This window comes from Lycorma delicatula, chromosome 5 (genome assembly GCF_047948215.1).
Source record: "Lycorma delicatula isolate Av1 chromosome 5, ASM4794821v1, whole genome shotgun sequence".
Taxonomy (NCBI): domain Eukaryota; kingdom Metazoa; phylum Arthropoda; class Insecta; order Hemiptera; family Fulgoridae; genus Lycorma; species Lycorma delicatula.
This window is the reverse complement of record NC_134459.1, coordinates 83,287,970-83,306,602: the sequence shown is the minus strand read 5'-3', so window position 1 is coordinate 83,306,602 and position 18,633 is coordinate 83,287,970. Positions and strand designations below refer to the sequence as shown.

Below are 18,633 nucleotides of genomic sequence, written 5' to 3'. Positions count from 1 at the left end.
TACCGGTAAATTTGATATATTTGCACTTATCCACTGAGAGCTGTAGTCCTCTTGAATGCAGCCATTTACCGACTATTTCGAGTGCTGAATTTGCCTTATCCTTTACCTCATCAATTGTTTTGGCCTGAATGAGTACTGCCAAGTCGTCAGCGTAAGCCAAGAGCTGAACCCCTTCAGGGTATGTCTGCTGGAGGACTCCATCAAAGGCCAGGACCCATAACAGTGGACCGAGCACTGAGCCTTATGGCACACCACCGCACATGCTAAAAAGTATCTCTTCTTCTTGTGCACTAACTGCACACCTTCGATCTCTGAGATACTCCTCTACCTGTCTCCGCAAGTATTAGGTACTACTTAGAAACAACAAACCAAATTTGAGCAAGTTTTTGGTTCTATTTTTGTATACCTTTTCTCTTATAAAAATATTACGATCATTACTTGATTCCACATTTAAAAAAAAAAACGATTTTAAACTATTAAAAGAGACAATTTTGTTTTACATTTCTATTCACGTTTAATTATTTAGATACAATCACTTTTTTTAAAGAACAAATTTATCATTAGTATTTTTAAAAATTTGTTACTTATAATGATTTTTTCAAGCAATAAAATGATATCAATCTAACATTTGGACAGATGTTAATAAACTGCATTTCTGAATTGTAATTATTTAATTTGAATAGTAATTTTGTGAACATCTGGTTTTGCTATCTTTGATGAAGTAAATCATTGATTAGTATTCATAAATCTAACAACTTTATCGAATTATGACAAGTTTTCAAATATATTAATTTAAATTTATTCCATAAATAATAATTAAAGGTCATCAACCAATCAAAGCAATACCAATTTTAAGTTGTAGGATAATTTATTATGGTGTAATTATAATATATCAACGCAATTTTCGTTGTTATCTTTAGATTAGTATTTTATTTAGTCTACACTTAATTATTTAAATATTAAAATAGTCTATTTTGCTATTATATTCTTTAATCTATTTTACTATCTTTTTTATATTTTTTATTTATTATTATTGCCGCATTCGTAAGCGACGTCTAACAGAGATCACAAATAAATATTAATTATCAACAGTTTTAAATTCAAGTTTAAATGATAATCCACTTGTAAGGTAAGACTAATTATGTTAATTTGGCTCAAATTGAGAAAGCAAAAGATTTATAAAATATCTGAAAAAAATATAATTTTTTATTTTAATTTATTTTAAGTTTGCTTCATTATTTTTTTAAGTTTAATTTATCAGAGATGTTATATTTTTATCTTACGTTCACAAAAATAGATTTTCTGTTATAAATTTTAATTTTAACGGCTAAATTTGATATATATATATATATATATATATAGAAAATGTCATCAACAACTCTGCTGTAAGAAATTTTAACATTATTGTTAGATTTAGTCTTCCCAATTTTCCAGAACCTTTTCAGTTTTAATATTATTCTTACTTGTTATACATAGTACGATTTCCAACAAAAGAATTTAATTTAACCTTTTGAGCGCCAAATATTTTTAACTTCAATGAGATTTTTTAATTAAAAATGCCCCATTTTTAATTTTTTATTTCGAAAATCAAGTACTTGTTTCGTTGTTAAAAAAAAATCTATCAATAAAACGCCAACTAAGTCAAGAACTTATACGATATAAGAATTTCACGATATTAAGAATTTAATTAATAATAAGAATTAAGAATATAAAGAAATTAAGAATTATAAAATAATATTGATATAAAAAGTGTTTGTGCTTATCGCACGCTCCGTTTTGAAAGAGAACCTTTTTTTTTGAAACATCATCAAATCAAAGCCTAGGTGCTCTGTACAGTTGGTCAGTTTTAACATTACCATTCCTTGTAGTTGTTACACAGCGTTCACTTTTGTTACATTTTAATAATTAATAATGTTGAATGAAGAAGCTAAGGAATAACACTATTACAAACAGTATCACTTCACGAATATGCAACTACCTATGAGTCTCTAGATTTTTTTTTTTAAGAGGTGTATGAACCCCATTTATGGACGCTGAAGCAGTGTCGGACCCGCTAACAGGTTCCGCTAGATAGTAAAAAAGGCGTATGTATTCCTGCGCACTACCGACTAAACCTCCATCCCTGGCGACCCGCCCCTCCTGGGAATAGCTGGTAAAGCATTACTTCAGAAGGGTATTCAGACAACAAAGCAAATAGCAAGACACGTACCCATACACACACACGCACATGAGTCTCTATATTTAATAAAGATAGACTAGATATCTTGGAGCTTCCCAAATTATCACAAGACTCATTTATTTATTAAAAAAAACTGTTTGAACCTAGCAATAATAATATTAATAATAATAATAATAAAGTTAAAGAAGTAAAATATTTTTAAATAGTAGAAAATATTATAAATTTATAAAAAAAGCAATTATATTTCCCAGTGCAAACTTCAATTTAATTGCTTTATAAAGGATAAAATGTTTCAATAAATAATGAAAAAAACTTTCGTAATAAATGGAAAGAGATCTTTAAAAATAATTCATAATTCATTTAAATTAGTTTTTGAATAACATAAAAATTCTATTTTTGCGGATACAAGCTAATAACATTTTTTCAACTTAAGTCGTTAGGAAACTGCCATAAATTATTGAAGCAAAATTATTTGAGTATTATAGGAAAAAAGAGAGGGATTGTTCTAATTCTGTAACTCGATGGTCAACATAAAAAAAAAGAAAATGCTTCGTAATAACATGCCACATCAAATAGTCGTCCTTTATGTTTCAGGGAACGGGTAAAAGAGATCTGCCTGAAATTGACATTTCATCTTTAACGCTCCATTAAGAGTTTATCTACTGAACGCAATATGGACAATAAAAGAATAGGGAAAAATAATCGATATATATATATATATATATATATATAGAGTATACAAAACAAACAGAAAAAGATATTTCACTGTAATCTATTTTTTATAAAATAAAACATAGATAATGTAATATACCAAGATAAAATATGTTTAAAAATATCTAATGGTTACTAATTATAGTTTAATTAATAAATAACAAAGTTTTTGCACGGAACGTATTTAAAAAACTTAAAAGAAAAAAATACTAACAAAAATTAACCTGTGTCAACCTTCAAAAGGTTGACGGAGGTAAATGAATTATATAACTTGTATTATATTGGGCTTATTTATTTTAAATTAATTATTAATTAAAAACTGGAAAAAATTGTACAGCTTATATAAAAAGTATACAGCTTGTTCAAAAGTTTATTCAGTTGTATTATCTATTTCCAAGAAGAGTGCTTTTAATCTTAGAATCACCGAAATAGATAATTAAAAGAAAATTTTTTGGTTGAATCAGAACCTCATTCGGTGTTATGCAAGTCACATGTTTAGCAATACAGATAGTTTTTAATCGCTACAGGCGATTGAAAATTATTGTGCATAAACCACGCACAATACAAAAAAATGACCTAAATAAAAGTTACTCAAGTTGAAGAGGGGTGATACCTCATGATGACCTTGGATTTGACCTGGACCTTATTTCAAGGTTAATATGATTTTTTCAAATGGAATGACCTATTTTTGGCCCCACCAATAAAAAGAGTAGAAAATTTTATATTCGAATATAAAATAAAGGTCACACATGAGACCTTTTTTTTTTGTTTTTGTTATAGATGAGTCTGAGAAATGCCATTTACGCACCCCGCGTGAATGGCGGAGTGTCGGACTCGCACGGGTACAGCTAGATGTTATTAAGAGCCTATGTGTACCCGCACCCTACCGACTAAAACTCGTATCTCACGTTTTCTACTTCTCCGGGGTCGGTCCTGCATTTTAAGCATTGCGCGGGCCCAGAAGCTGCCCTTAGGATCCAGGGGTTCAGAGTCCCCATGCTTCATCACGTCGACAATCCGCACAAGTGCAGAGAACGACGGCTCCACAGGGGGCTGTTCTTCGCTCCTTCACTTTCAAGTCACTTTCTTCGCCTGAGGATCAGGTCTTGTGTATGGAACTCTGATTCCTTGCTGGTGATCTTCAGTCCTCTTACTGATCTGGGTCCTGAATCAGGCTCTATCCCATTCTCTAGCTTCTCTCGCTTTAGTTTTCAGGATTCTAGTAACTAGGTGTACTACCTTGTTCCATTCCGTTCTTCCTGTCAACATGTATGGAACTGTTTCTTCCGGAGAAAGCCAGCTTAGCCGAACATTGTCTTACCACATCTCCCCGCTGGCACTGGTAGAAGGTGTGCTCAACGGTATCCTCAAGATCGCAGTACCTGCATAGAAGAGACACTCTCCTGCCAAATCGATGCAGGTAGGCTTCAAATTCGCCATGTCCAGAAAGGAGCTGGGTTATATAGAAACCTACCTCACCCAGTCCTCTCTGCACCCATAATCTATTCTCGGAATTAATTTACGCGTCCATACACCACTAGGTGAGGTGTTCCAGGTGTCCTGCCACTCGGGCAGAAGTAAGTCCTTAGCCTCGGTCTTAGTCATACCAAGATAAATCCACTGGAGCATCAATGCACGCAGTCGCACCGGGGGAATCCCGATGACCTCAATAGCGTTTCGCGAAACCGTGCGGTATGCGGCCGCAATGTTCAACGCAGCACGTCTTTGAAGTGATGATACTTTATCTGCATTCCTTTTCTTTTCAAGGGCCTCTACCCACGCAGAGACGGCATAAAATATGATAGAAGAAGCCACCGTCAGTATTATACGTCTTCTAGAAGCACGAGGACCTCTGTGGTTACGCATAAGCTGACTGAGATTATTAACAACTGTCTCAGCACGTGTAAGGTCTGTTGAAGGTGGACGTTGTACTTTCGGCTCCTCTCCAACCACACGCCGAGGTACTTAACGCACCCCGACGTGGGATGTTGTTGCTGGGACCAGTCCCAGCAACATTAATTTGCATTTCTTGCAAACTTCTTCTACTACCAACGCTACTACGGAAGTTTTATTAGGTGCTAACTGTAGTCCTCTTACCTCAAGCCAACAACTTATTCGCCGGACCGCATTATTGGCTGGCTACCTCCTCCACTTCTGCTTCACTGTGTCTGGCCACGAGGAGGGCCAACTCATCTGCATATGCAACAAGTTCAACGTCCCCATCAAACTCAAGTCTCAAAAGCCCATCAAAAGCGAGGTCCCACAGGAGACGGCCGAGAACCAACCTCTGCGGAACCCCACCAAACACGTCAAAAACCAACTCACCATCTTCTGTGGGGGTTTAAGCCTTCTGAAATGTAGGTAACTGTTAATTATGCCAAGGAGATACCCACTTATATTCTTCTCTCTCAGCTCATCAATAATCGTCGGCCACTGGAGACTACCAAAGAGGTTCCTGACGTCTAGCAGGACCACTAATGGGATCCTCCGTCAATGTCCAGTGCCACTACTTCGATCTCTAGCACATTCAGTTACACGTTTCAACGCGTCAATTGTGGACTTCCCCCTGACAAAGCCATATTGATCAGGGGAAAGCCCACCCTTCACTTCCACCTCGCACCTGAGCCTATCAGCGATAAGTCTTTCCAACAGCTTACCTACGGTGCTGAGTAAGCATATCGGACGATATGAGACACTACTCCCAAGCATGTCTCTCTTCTTTGGCACCAGGATCAACCACGCTTCCTTCCAACAGGAAGGAAATCGATAGCTCTCCAAAGCTCTATTATAGGCGTCTAGTATGACCCAAGGATGTCTTGTCACCATTAATTTAACGAGCGACCCAGGAACCTCGTCCAACGTAATAGCCAAGTGGTCACTCGCCAGCTCTTCCTCAGAAATCCGTCAGTTCTTGATCCAATGGGCACACATATGACCTTGGACTTTTATTAAATATTATACGATTAACCATCAGAAATAATGTTGTACGAGTTACACAATTTTGAATATCACTTTTTTGATATCAGTATCATTTTGTTAAAAACAGTTTTATTTATATTGCAAACATTTTGCTTTTTGAGCGGAAGAGATGATATCTGCGAGATTCTTAACGTACGGTTTACAATTTCATTTTAATCTTTTTGGATTATTATAACAATATTTCATTTATTTTTTAGAAATTTTCATGAAACATTTTATTCTGATAAAATCGAAATAATTTCAAAGAATAAAAACGAACAGTTTCAGTTTCAAAGAATGGAAAAGTATATAGAACACTGTACGTATAAAGGATTAAAATACACCACATGAGATAATCATCAATATCATCGATGGTGTATTAAAAATAAAAAAATACGACGATCACATAAGCACTAAGGTTGAGTGGTAATTTCACAATACAACTTAATAATATGAACCTGACATTTAAAAAAAATAAAAAATGAGAACAAGGCTGCACATTCCCAAATAGTACAATCGCTGATAAATGATTAGTTTACACAGCATAATTTTATAATAATATTAAGTAATAATCATTTATTTCAACTAAGTAGTAGTCACGCTTTGTTTAAAACATCCAAAAAATTATTTCATATACTACATTTAACATAAATAATCAATTTGGAGTTAATATATATTTTTAAAATTTTCTATGGTTGAAATAAAATCGAATTTTTATGGTTGTAAATATTGTATTGATTTTAATTATTTAAAAAATTTAAACAAATTATTCGATTATTTTAATTTAGTCTGTATGTTTATTAGTTTCGGCATTATGAAATGAAAAAAAAAATTCAACACAATTTGTATGATGAAGTTATTTAAATACTTTTCGCAATTAAAATTTCTTAGACTAAAAAATATTTACACACAGCTCGATTTCTCAAGACAAAAACTGTTTTTTCATCTCAAATATATTTGGAAAAAACATAGGCACTCTATATAAATATAAACAATATGTACACCTATCATAAAAAAGACGCTTTGTTTTCCACTTAGGCTAAAAAAATTTCCCCCAAAGTTTGTAATTCAAGGGTAAAGTAAAACTACTCTGCGAGCATGTATTAGGATAAATTTTTTTGTTTTAAGTGTCATTTGAATTTAAGAATTTCTACCTCACTGAAATTTTCCAATTAAATTTGTGACTCCAATCCTGGAAATTATACGATTAGGATGCTGCGCGTTAAGTGCCTTTATATATAGTTCCCTATATATTTTTATTTCTCCAAATAAAAACATTATTTTTATTTTTCTTGAATTGAAAAAAAAGTGTTTTTACGCAAAAGTTATTTTTACGTAGATTCTGTTTTTTTTTTTTTTTTTAACTAAGTTGATTCCTCCCTGCAAGTGCAATTAAAATCATTCATTTATAGCTCGTAGCCAACTTCTCTCGAATAATTTAGGAAACGCATTGAAGTAAAATGTAGTAAGATTTTACCAGATACTTTTCAAAATATGAAAGAAGTTTTCGAACAGCGACTGTGTTATTGCTGGAGGAGCCGGAAGGGCAATTTAAATATTTACTATGAGGTGAGAAGCAGCAACATTTTTAACTGAAATAATTTTTTAGTTTTTATAACGAAACTATTAAAAACCAAAATGTTTTTAATATGAGCATAATTCATATTAAAACCGTTTCTTTGGATTATCTTTTCCATTCTCGACTTTATATTCTCTTCTGGATAATTAATAACAACTGATAAACGTAGAAATCCTGGATAACTGTATAAAATAAATAAGTAATTAAAAAAACTATTTATTTAATTTTTTATAAAATGAAATATTAAAACTTTTTAATTTATTTACTCGGCACTAAAATCAATAAATACTGTACTGTATTATGCATGCGTTTCAAAAAAGTATTTCACTTAAAAGGATTTAGTTATATAACAGAATTACAAAATGTAGTGTTGGATAAGCCATCTAGCTACACCATTCAAGCTTTGAATAAACTTATCTGACTTGGTAAATTAATTAAAAATATTTTATATCTATAAAAAAGCCGGCAATGAATTGCATAATCTTTCCGTGAATACCGGTTAATTTTTGCAATCCATCCTTTCAGTTTACTAATTTTAAGCTCTGTATCTTATAATAAAATAGCTTCTTTTTATTGAAAAACAATAATCAAAATTATGAATTATTTTTTCAACATTTTTAAGCAAAAAATCTATTTATAATTTTATGATTCAGTCAGTTGTTCCCTATGCTTGACACCTACTTGTATCAACACTTTTTGTAATGCATCTAAGAATTTTCCTAAATTTGTCATTTCTTTAAAACTATGTATTTTCTCTTCGCTCTTGTGCTATTAAAGTTTATCAATACGATGAACTGTTACAGGGGGCTTTTTTGCTAAAAAATTATTTTTAAAAATGACTTCTTAATTCACAAAACTTAAAAAAAAATATTTTTTTAGATTTTTTTTTTTTTTATAAAAATATTTACTTTTCCATTATCTCTAGAACATACGAGTATTTCGCTATATCCGGGAAAGTAAAATAATACGACTTAGAGTAATAAATACACTTGTTTCTATGCTATAAAAATACAGTTACTGCTTTTATTGATCCCATTCCCGATATTTGTACCGTATGTACTTTATTTCAGCTTCCATAAAACGTTTTAATATAAATTCCTCACTTTCTTATCAGAAATTATATAAAAATTTAAATTTAAACTGTTCAGACTGCAGATAAGATAAAATTTCTGTGAAATTAAAAAATATTCTGAAATTCTGTTTGGATATTTGAATGAAAGATGTAATCATAATAAAATATTTTAATGATTTTGAACAATAAATAAATTTGTAAGGAAAAAAATTTTCTTTTTTATCTTGTATATGAAATGAAACATTTTTTATAACTATAGAAAAGGAGGTCAAAAGAGAAATGTCTTATGAAATAAAAACATAAAGTTTTATTTTTTTGCATCAAAATAATACAATAAAGTGGGTACTTTATTTTAACAAAATATAATAACTAATACAAAGAAAGGACATTCTGACGGTTTTTTCTTTATCGTAGACTTGAAAATATTTTTGTTAAAGAAAGATCCAATAAAATTGACCCGAAAAAACCGCGGAAATAAGCGCCTACACCAATACATACAGTTCCGATAATGAATATTAATGTTTTAAACATTCATCTTGTTTAAAGATATCGGGAAGTTTCTCAATTCGACCGTATTGAATTGTTTTTATGAATATTTCAACCTTACAACCAAAAGCAGCAATTTCGATAAGTTTTTTAAACTTGTAGAGGAAATTTTTCTGTTGATTACACTTTCATTCTGGTAATATCATTGGGATTTTTTTTATCAAAAATTAATTACTATAGAAGATATAAAGATATCATGCACATTTTATATATATATATATATATATATATATACGAAAAAAATGTAAATATTTTCACGTAAAAATGAAAAAATAAATAAAAAATACGTATCCTTACTTATATACAGCCAAAAAATAGGCTGGTTAATGGTTTTTTTACCTTTTGCACTTCTGGGAACAGTATTTTTCATGTAGATGACTATTTTTAATAGGTCTGTTCATACTTACGTAGAATTAAATTTGTTTAATTTCAAATAAAATAAAAATAAAAAAGTAAAACCTGTTTAAAAACGCACTAAAAGATAATACCATTTAAATCTTATTTAAATATCAATAATGAAATATTTTTGAAGAATATTTTTTCATATTTAAATATAATCGGAATATCTGATGTTGATCGGAAGTTTTATTATTGATTCTTTAATTAAGTCTTTATTAATAATAATACACTGATAATGTTAAAACTATTATTTGCAGGTGACCTACTCAATAATAATTTCAAGCAATAAATATTTAAATCCTTTACAGGAAAAACTAAGCTAAGTAAATATGAAAAATATTTGGATATTTCAATAGTAAAGTCATCAAGTAATCCTGAAACGACGTACTACTAATATGACTGATATTTCCATTCATTTTCTTAGCGACTATGTATTAACTATTTTGGTTTTTACGTTATATCTTATCTTTTAGCCTCACCTGTATTTTTCTGAGAGTGTTCTGTTTTTTTTTTTTAAAAAGACAGAAAAAAATACCTGTTTAATGACACATAGATAATTATCAGTCTAAAAGAAGAACATGGAAACAAAGTTTACTGTATTGATGATAGTACTATATGATTATTATTTGTTTTGGCTAAATCTTGCCCACCAATCATTTATGATAGACAGCTCTGTTTCGTACATTATTTTAAATTTAATTTTATTAATTCAATTTTATTTTAGAGTTAAATTTGTTAAATCTATATATACAAAAATTAATGTTTGTCTGTCTATATGTCTTTTATGCCTTCCTAAACCGTTCATCAGCTTGCAATGAAACTTTGGTATATTGTTGTGCGCACGCCCGCGAAGGTTTCTGAATTAGTTTGGACCCGCTAGGTAGTGCTAGGATCGAGATATTTTGAAAAATTGTATTTATAGTCCGATTTGGCTCATATTCAGAATATATATTAGTCACGTGAAAAGAGATAATTTTTCATAAACTATACCCGCTAGATGGCGCCGGTGTCGAGATATTTACGAAACAAACAAACTTTCTTCCTTGTCTATATAGAAGATAGAAGATTACCCGTGCTGACACTAACATATTACAAAATTTTACATTTTTAAAATTCGTTCAGCAGATCTCGCAAGTAAAAAAGTGCGTAAGAAAAAAGAAAAAAACTTGAAAATCTCTTGAAAAGTTCTATCACTTTTTCTTAAGTGGCCAGAAAAAGGACTGTGAAAAAGTGTATTAGTGAATAAAGCGTAAAAAAAAAAATATTTAACAAACTTACATACGGTTGCATAATTAAGATAACAACAAGATTTTATTAAAAGTTTGGGAGTTGTGCGCACGCTCGCCAAGGTTTCTGAATTAGTTTGGACCCGCTAGATGGCGCTGGGGTCGAAATATTTCGAAAAATTGTATTTATGGTCCGAATTAGCTCATATTTGTCCAAAACGACAAAATATTGGTCGACATACAATTAATCACATGTAACCATATAGCGCGGGCGAAGCCGCAACGGGTATCAATATAAAATAAGTGAAATCTATTGTTCACATAAATTCTATATAATTTTTGTTCCTACCTGGACTTTCTACTTTTTTACTTGAAAATAAGATCATATATTTTATTATTTTTGCATGTATTCTATCATTATTAAAAAAAAACAAAAAAAAAATAGGGATTGATAAAGAGATTAACAAGTAGACACCTGGTTAATTTTCTTTAATAAATTCAAATTAAATTGTGTTATATGTATTTTTATTAATCTTACTTAATAAAAATAGGATTTCTATTAAAAAAAAGGACTGCCGTAAAATTATTATTAATGGCTTTGGAACAGAAAGTTTATTACATTTAACTCTGTAAAGGATGGAAGCACAGTACATTTATTTAATAATTATTTGACGTCTTCTCTAGTTAGCAATTAATGATCCATTTATTGTTCTTATGTATGAATAAGGTTTATACAATTGAAATTTCTGTTTAATACAGTTTTACCAGGTTGTCCAATATTAGTAAAACAAATCAGGTAAGTTACAATCTTGCCTTTAGGGTAATAAGTATTTGTATTAATCAAAGAACCATCGTTTGTTAGTAAACTGATTAAGGGAACAAAAGGGATTAGTTTACTGTACAATGAATAATACAAATATACATAACGTATTTGTCTATATATTGGATACATGAATCGTGGACGATTTCAGTTTAAATAATAATCTATTTTAAAGCAGCATGTCTTTGATATCGCGTTTAACTTATGCGTGTTTAATGTTAAACTGATTGTAAATAAGATTGTATTCTAAACATGAAAACCAGCTTTAAATCAAAATAGGTCTTTTCTTTACATCTTATAAAGATTTTTTAGATGTTACCATTGAAACTAAAAGATACAGCAAATACAGAAAATCAAAATTTACCTAAAAATAGGATTCAAAATAAAAATTGTCATGTAGTTTACATCTACTGAAGGAAAACACACATCCACACATACACGCGCGCGCATGCAAGAAAAAAAACGCCCAAAAAAATTCCTTTGGATTTTATTTATTTAAAATCAATTGTAGAAACTAAAATTAACCGTTTTCTAAATTTTAAAAATATTGATATAAACTTTAACCGGTATAAAGATCCATACGTAATTAAAATGTAGGAAGTTAGAGAACAGATACCTTTTTTTTATGATACTCTACAATATGTTACTTGTTAAAAACTGAAAATTTTCCAAAAATATTATTATTTTTAAAGTTTTCAAGATTTTAAGTGCTATAAGTACTGACTGGTAGCGTCTCGGCCTTTCATCCGGAGGTTTCGGGTTCGAATCCCGTCAGGCATGGCATTTTCACACACGCTACAAATCATTCATTTTCATTCTCTGAAGAATGCCTAACGGTGGATCCGGAGGGTAAAAAGTTATAAGTATTGGTAATATTCTAAAAATTTGAGTTTTTAATTTTGTAGTCTACATTGGATTTTTTATGGATTCTTCACTGTTAGTAATTATAGTTCATGGTAGTAGTATACTAATTTAATGTAACTAATTTGCAGGTAATATAAATACATCCTTTTATTCCACTAAACACTAATTTATTTTATATATTTTGTTTAAAATCGCCAGCTGTGTTTAATTCAACTGATTTTACGACTTCAAAAAAATTTATTTCTTATTTAATTAATACTTAATAATTATTTATTTTAATTTAAAAAGCATAAGAAAATATATGTATGTAATATTTTTCTAAGATGTGGTACGACGATTTCTTGGTTTAAAGAAGGATTATGATGAAGTATTCTACACTGACATCTAATTAGTCACCGTTATACATGTCTAGTTCCCCATTGCAGCTTCGCTCGCGCTATATTTTTCTTACAATTCTCGTAGCGGTCAATCTTTTTATTTTATGTTTATTAGACAAGTAATCGAAGGCAGGTGCAGCCAGTCACACATACAGTAACGGTGGCAGTGGCTGTGGTGGTTGAGCCACAGCGCCGTATACCTTCGCACCCCTTAAAAAAATCGAAATTAAAAAACCCGAAAATGGTTTTTAAATATTATTTATCTGAAGAGTATTGCAAGCCCAAATCTACTGAATATCTCGTTTAGAATATTCGGGATTGGGAAAATTTACAATCATTGTTCAAAAGTTTTTTTACCTTTTTTCATACCCTTTCAAGGACGAATTTCAAAAATCTAGAAATTGGTTTATTTATATGATGATTTTTTTTAACCTCCTGGACCACCGTTAGGTATTTGCTTCAGAGAAAGAGATGAATGACAATTTTTCTAGCGTGTGAAAATGAACTCGGGACATCCGGATGAAAGACACAAAGATTACACCCACCAAAAATCACGTTGATTTCTTCTTCATTTGTTACCAAGAAATTAAAAATATAAAGAGTTTCAAAAAAAGTTAAAAAATCAGTTTTAATCCTTGAAATTAGGAATGAAACTCAAAAAATCTAGAAATTGGTTTTTAGATGTTCATAATCAATCAGTTCAAACCCAGCTTACACAGTGAGAGGCTTACAGTTTACAGTTCATTAATCCAATTCATTTTGTGCTTCAACCGGCAAATCTCCACTAGTACATTTTATATATATTTTTTAGAGATTTTTGAGATGAAATTACCCAAAAACTTCAGTTATGCCAGGAAACATGGTTAAAAATTTAATAGCGATAGATCGGGTAGTCTTTTTGTTTATCCCGATCAAACAACAACCCTCTTTCACTTAATATAATAATAGTACAGATTCTTATATTTAATGTAAATTTAATTCTCTTACGTAATATTATTCATTCCATTGATTCGAATTATTCAGTTCAAACCCTGTTCCCAGTTCATCAATTTAGTTCATTAAAATTTGTGCTTCAACCGGCAAACCTCAACTACTGCATACCACCTATATACCACCTATATATACTGTATACCACCTCCACTACTGTATAAACATATATACATTTTTATTTTTTGAAATGAGATGGATCCAGAAACGTACTCAGTTATGCCAGCCAAGAAACAAGGGTAAAAATTTAGTAGCGATAGATCGGGTAGTTTTTTTGTTTATCTCGAACAAACAAAAACACTCTTCCTCTATATAATAGAATAGATGAACTAATTAATAATAAATTTCTTATTACTGATTGTTAAGGACTCTCTATTCAATCTTTAGACAAACAGGTTCAACATTTTCAGAAGTTTAGTTTTCAGGAGAAAAAATATCTAATACCCTTCCAGTAGCCTGAATTTTTTTATAAACCTTAAAGATTATTTTAAGGAGAAAATAATCGGAGAATTATTAAGGATCGAAAATAAGGATTATTTAAGGAAAATAAGGAGATTATTAAATAATCGGAGAAATAAGGAGAATTCGGTATAAAAGCAGATAGAATTTTTTATAAAATCTCTTTAGAATTATCGAGATCGGTTTACCCTCGATGAACGCCATAATGACAAAATTACCTGTTCCTCGTAACCAATGAAAAGTAAACTACGAGCCAATTAGAGAACAGTTTGATGTGTCAAATTCCCTCTTCAAATTACTCCCCTTTTTTTATCAACTTTTGTGTATATATAAAATATTTACTTGTGTATAATAGGATACACTTTTTAAAGAAAAATTATAAAATCTTTATTTCTTTGTCTATACTGCTAGTACTGTAGAACACAGTACATTTTTATTACATTTTCATGTCATACAATATTGAAAAAAAGTTTAATTCAAGTTACCAATATCAATTTGCAATTTTTCCTATTTTATAGGTTAGTTTACGTACAAATAATAAAATTTATATTTTGAAATAATATTCGTATTAATCCTAATTTAAATCTTATATATAGTCTTATATAAAATATAAACTGGGAAATCCCCTTCTACCAAGAGAATATGGTTATTTTGGAATTTACTTGTTAAGGATGTATTATAAGATTTAAAATCAAATAATAAAACTGATAATAATGAGACGATCACTAGTTCATCAGCCCTAGTTCCTAGCTTATAAAATTTGGGTCTTTTGTGTTTTTCCCCCACAGTGGTTTTTTTACGTTACATATTAAGTATTAGTAATTGCTCATGTTATAACTATAATTATATAATATTTGGATGTTTTTGCAGAGAAATTATAAATATAACCAAACTTAACCTACGAGGTTAAGTCATTAACCTCGCTAACCTTCGCTAGTCGGCTAGGTCGCTAACCTTCGCTCGCTAGTCAAGGTTAGTGAGCGAAACGAGCATAGGTTAAGTTTAGTTAGATTATATTTATAATTATAACATGAGCAATTACTAATTCGTAATACGTAACTTAAAAAAAAAACGTTCTAGGGGAAAAAACAGAAAAGATCTAGACTTTCTGTAAAACGTTTTTAGGAAACTTCAAACTTTTATTACATTTCTCACTTTTTTCCAATACCTAGGAGGGTGGACCAGCTAATGCATCGCACACCCTAAGAGGTTGCCTTTGCCTCTAACCTACCGAGACCCTGCGGGTTCGGCCCTTCTGCCAAAGCGGTGGAGGTAAGTCCCAAACCCTCCATGCCCAGTCAACAACTGAGAGAGATGGAAGCCCACCTCTCCATGATTTCTGGAGACCCACGAGTCAATTCGTGGAATCATCCTCCTTGTCCAACAACCGGTATTTGAGGCTTGCCAGTATGTCTGCCATTCTTCCAACTACTGATTTTGGGCTTCTTTGCGCGGCACACCATGTCGTATCCTTTTCAACATCAGGACGCAAAGATGTTTGGGAGGAACTCCCGCAATCACCTCGAGAGCATTCTGTGAAACAGTTTTGTAAGCCGATATTATGCTTATATTCATCCTACGCTGTAAAGATGAGACCCGATGAAGGTTTCGTTTTTTATCAAAAGCCTCCGCCCAAGACATGGCTACGGACAGTATCAGTTTTCTGTTAGAGGGGTTGGTCCCTGATGATTACTTACCAGTCTTTTTAATTTCCCGATGACAGTTTCTGCACATTCAGTCATCTTGTTCAAGTGTATAGTATTTAATCGGTTTTTTAATACTTCTCACTTGAAAGAGCTTTCTTTTTATAACATTTCTGGCTGAATGATAACGTTTCTACCTTTCATAAGGAAGGTTCTGTGTTCGAATTCCGGTCAGGCTTTGCATTTTTCATACGTTATAGAATTCATGTATCATAAATTGAGCGTAATTGGGGAATACGACTGTTGTTACTTAGATAAATAAATAAGTATTTTAATTTAAAACTAGGACTTCACCCATTCCTTACACAAATAACAAACATTTTTCTAATTTTTTAGTTGTACATTCAATTTATCGGAAATTTTCACGAGATAAAAGTGTGAAAGCAAATCAATTTTAGATAGTACGAAAAGTTTCTTTGTAAATCTTCAGCTTGGTTCTCTCGATGAAAAAAGTGTTTATCGTAATTTAAAAATTTGGTTGACAACCTTAGCAGATGATTTCTCGTAGGTTTTTCCGTTTTTCTTTAATTAAAAAGGGATTATTTCTATTCGGATCTCAAGAATATTAACTACTACTCATCGTCACTGGTTCTTTATTGGTGGTACTTATTCGCCACATCACGCACCGTTACAGGACATAGGTGAAATTTGAACCATCACACTACTACAGCTTAGTCCAGGACCGCTTTGCCAAGCATTATTCGCAGCTATCACTTATATCTGTGGACAATCCACTATCCTTTACCAAAGATCTATTAGGTAAAAGTCATTCTAGGCGTAATTTACAAGAATACCGAGTGAGAGAATCCTGATCGAATCTCTGAATTATCGGTCAGTGAGTAGAATAAATTTGGGGTGAACCAGAACAAGATAGTCTAAAAAGGATGAGCTCTTTCGTAAACGATTGAAACGAAGAATAATTAAATACAATAACTACTATGTAATAAATAAATAACTATAATATGGAATTGAATAAATTAATTATTATTAAAATTTTTGTATGTAAAACCTTTTAATTAATATGTAGACTAATATGCTTAATTTCAGTAATTCTTCCTGGGGTTGCTGTGCATTAGTTGAATTTGAATTTTATTTAATTAGTAATTAGTTAAATTTTTCTCTTAGTTTCCTCTTTTGTGTAGCAGTCATCGATCATTATCATTTATTACATGTTGCGGGGTTGGAAAATAAATAATTAATTGCACACCTTTTTTATAATTTTTACATATTCAACTTTTTACACTTCCGTAATTTACAGAACAAGGGCTGATAAGCAGTCTTACTAGTACCTTACCAGTGATATGTAAGCTTTATGTACACCTGGTTGCAGGAGTGCGATGGGACAAACCTCCCTTCTTACTGTTAACCAATATAAAGAAACATTAAAATAATAAAAATGTATATATTTTTCTGTAGACTTAAATGTTAATTTAATTTTTTTTTTAATTTCAGGTGCATGGCTACTAGGACCGGATTTGTGTTCAGTTTGGACAACATTAGACGTTTTATGTTGTACAGCATCAATTTTATCTCTGTGTGTTATCTCAGTGGACAGGTATATCGGTGTATCAAGACCGCTAGCTTATTCTCGTATTTTAACAAAGAGACGGGCTAGATGTTTAATTGTGGGTATTTGGGCGTTGGCCTTAGCAATTAGTATAGCTCCACCGCTAGGATGGAGAGAAGAATTAGCACCTGGTGAGTGTCATGTGAACAAACAACTCGGCTACGTTATTTTCTCAGCTTTTGGTTCGTTTTATTTACCCGCTCTTGTTATAATAGTTCTTTATACATTAGTATATCGAGCTGCAGTCAGACATTCAAAGTTTCTGTATTCCGGTTCGCGAAAGACTCGATCGGATGTAACTTTACGAGTTCATATGGGAAGTTCAAGAAGTCGTGTTAGTCTTAATACTATCACTTACCATCCGGATTCAACTAAGGTAAAGTACTTATGAATTTTTATTATAATTAACTTTAAAAAATTTTTATGCGTTTGAAAAATATTGTCACGTTAATCAACCTAATAAATACAAATATTATTGATGACTGTTGAAAAATGTGTAATAAATTTTCAGTTTCAAAATATGTGAAATATCTTTTCTAAAGAGATTTTGTTCTCAAAACAACTAAAAAAATACGCAGAAATATATTAAAACGTAAGAAAATGCACACGCTGTTAAAGCAAAATCAATAATTAGGCTAATTAAACTGAATAAAATGCAACAAATTACACTGGGGAGAAGGATGATAAATAGTTCACAACTTTTCATGTGATTTTTTTCTTCCAAAAACAAAATAATTATTGTTTTTATATAAAAAATACAAAATATCTGTAGTTTATATAAATTATAATACGAATACACTCAGATTTTTTCACTGTTTATATACCTGTTATTGCTTGTAAAAGTAAAATAAAATACTGAAAAAATTTATAAAATAGAAGAAAACAACCATATTTATTTAAGAGAAAAACCTCTACAATAATAGAAATTGTGATTCTTATTTACACATTTAACACTCGTACATAGAATTATATTTATTTATTTTATTATTAAAATTTCGTAACCAAGCTAGGCTCCAACAAATTTTTTTTTAAGGTGACGTCGCTCAAATAAACCATTTTAAAAAAAGATTATTGGCAGGTCACTGCACAATCTATCAAGGATCAAATCTCATAATTCCATTTTATATTAATCGATAAGTAAATTGTATATGTACATATGTAGAAAAGTATACAGATAAATGTACGA

General features: G+C 30.9%; 1 long non-coding RNA gene across 1 annotated transcript in view; it reads left to right on the top strand.

Moving 5' to 3' along the window:
• The window catches only part of LOC142325143 (uncharacterized), a 248,082-nt gene extending 230,373 nt beyond the window's left edge, over positions 1-17,709 (top strand). Inside the window, exon 3 of the long non-coding RNA XR_012756492.1 lies at positions 17,333-17,709. This is a non-coding gene — a long non-coding RNA (uncharacterized LOC142325143). The remainder of the gene's footprint in view (positions 1-17,332) is intronic.
• Positions 17,710-18,633: the final 924 nt, after the last annotated feature.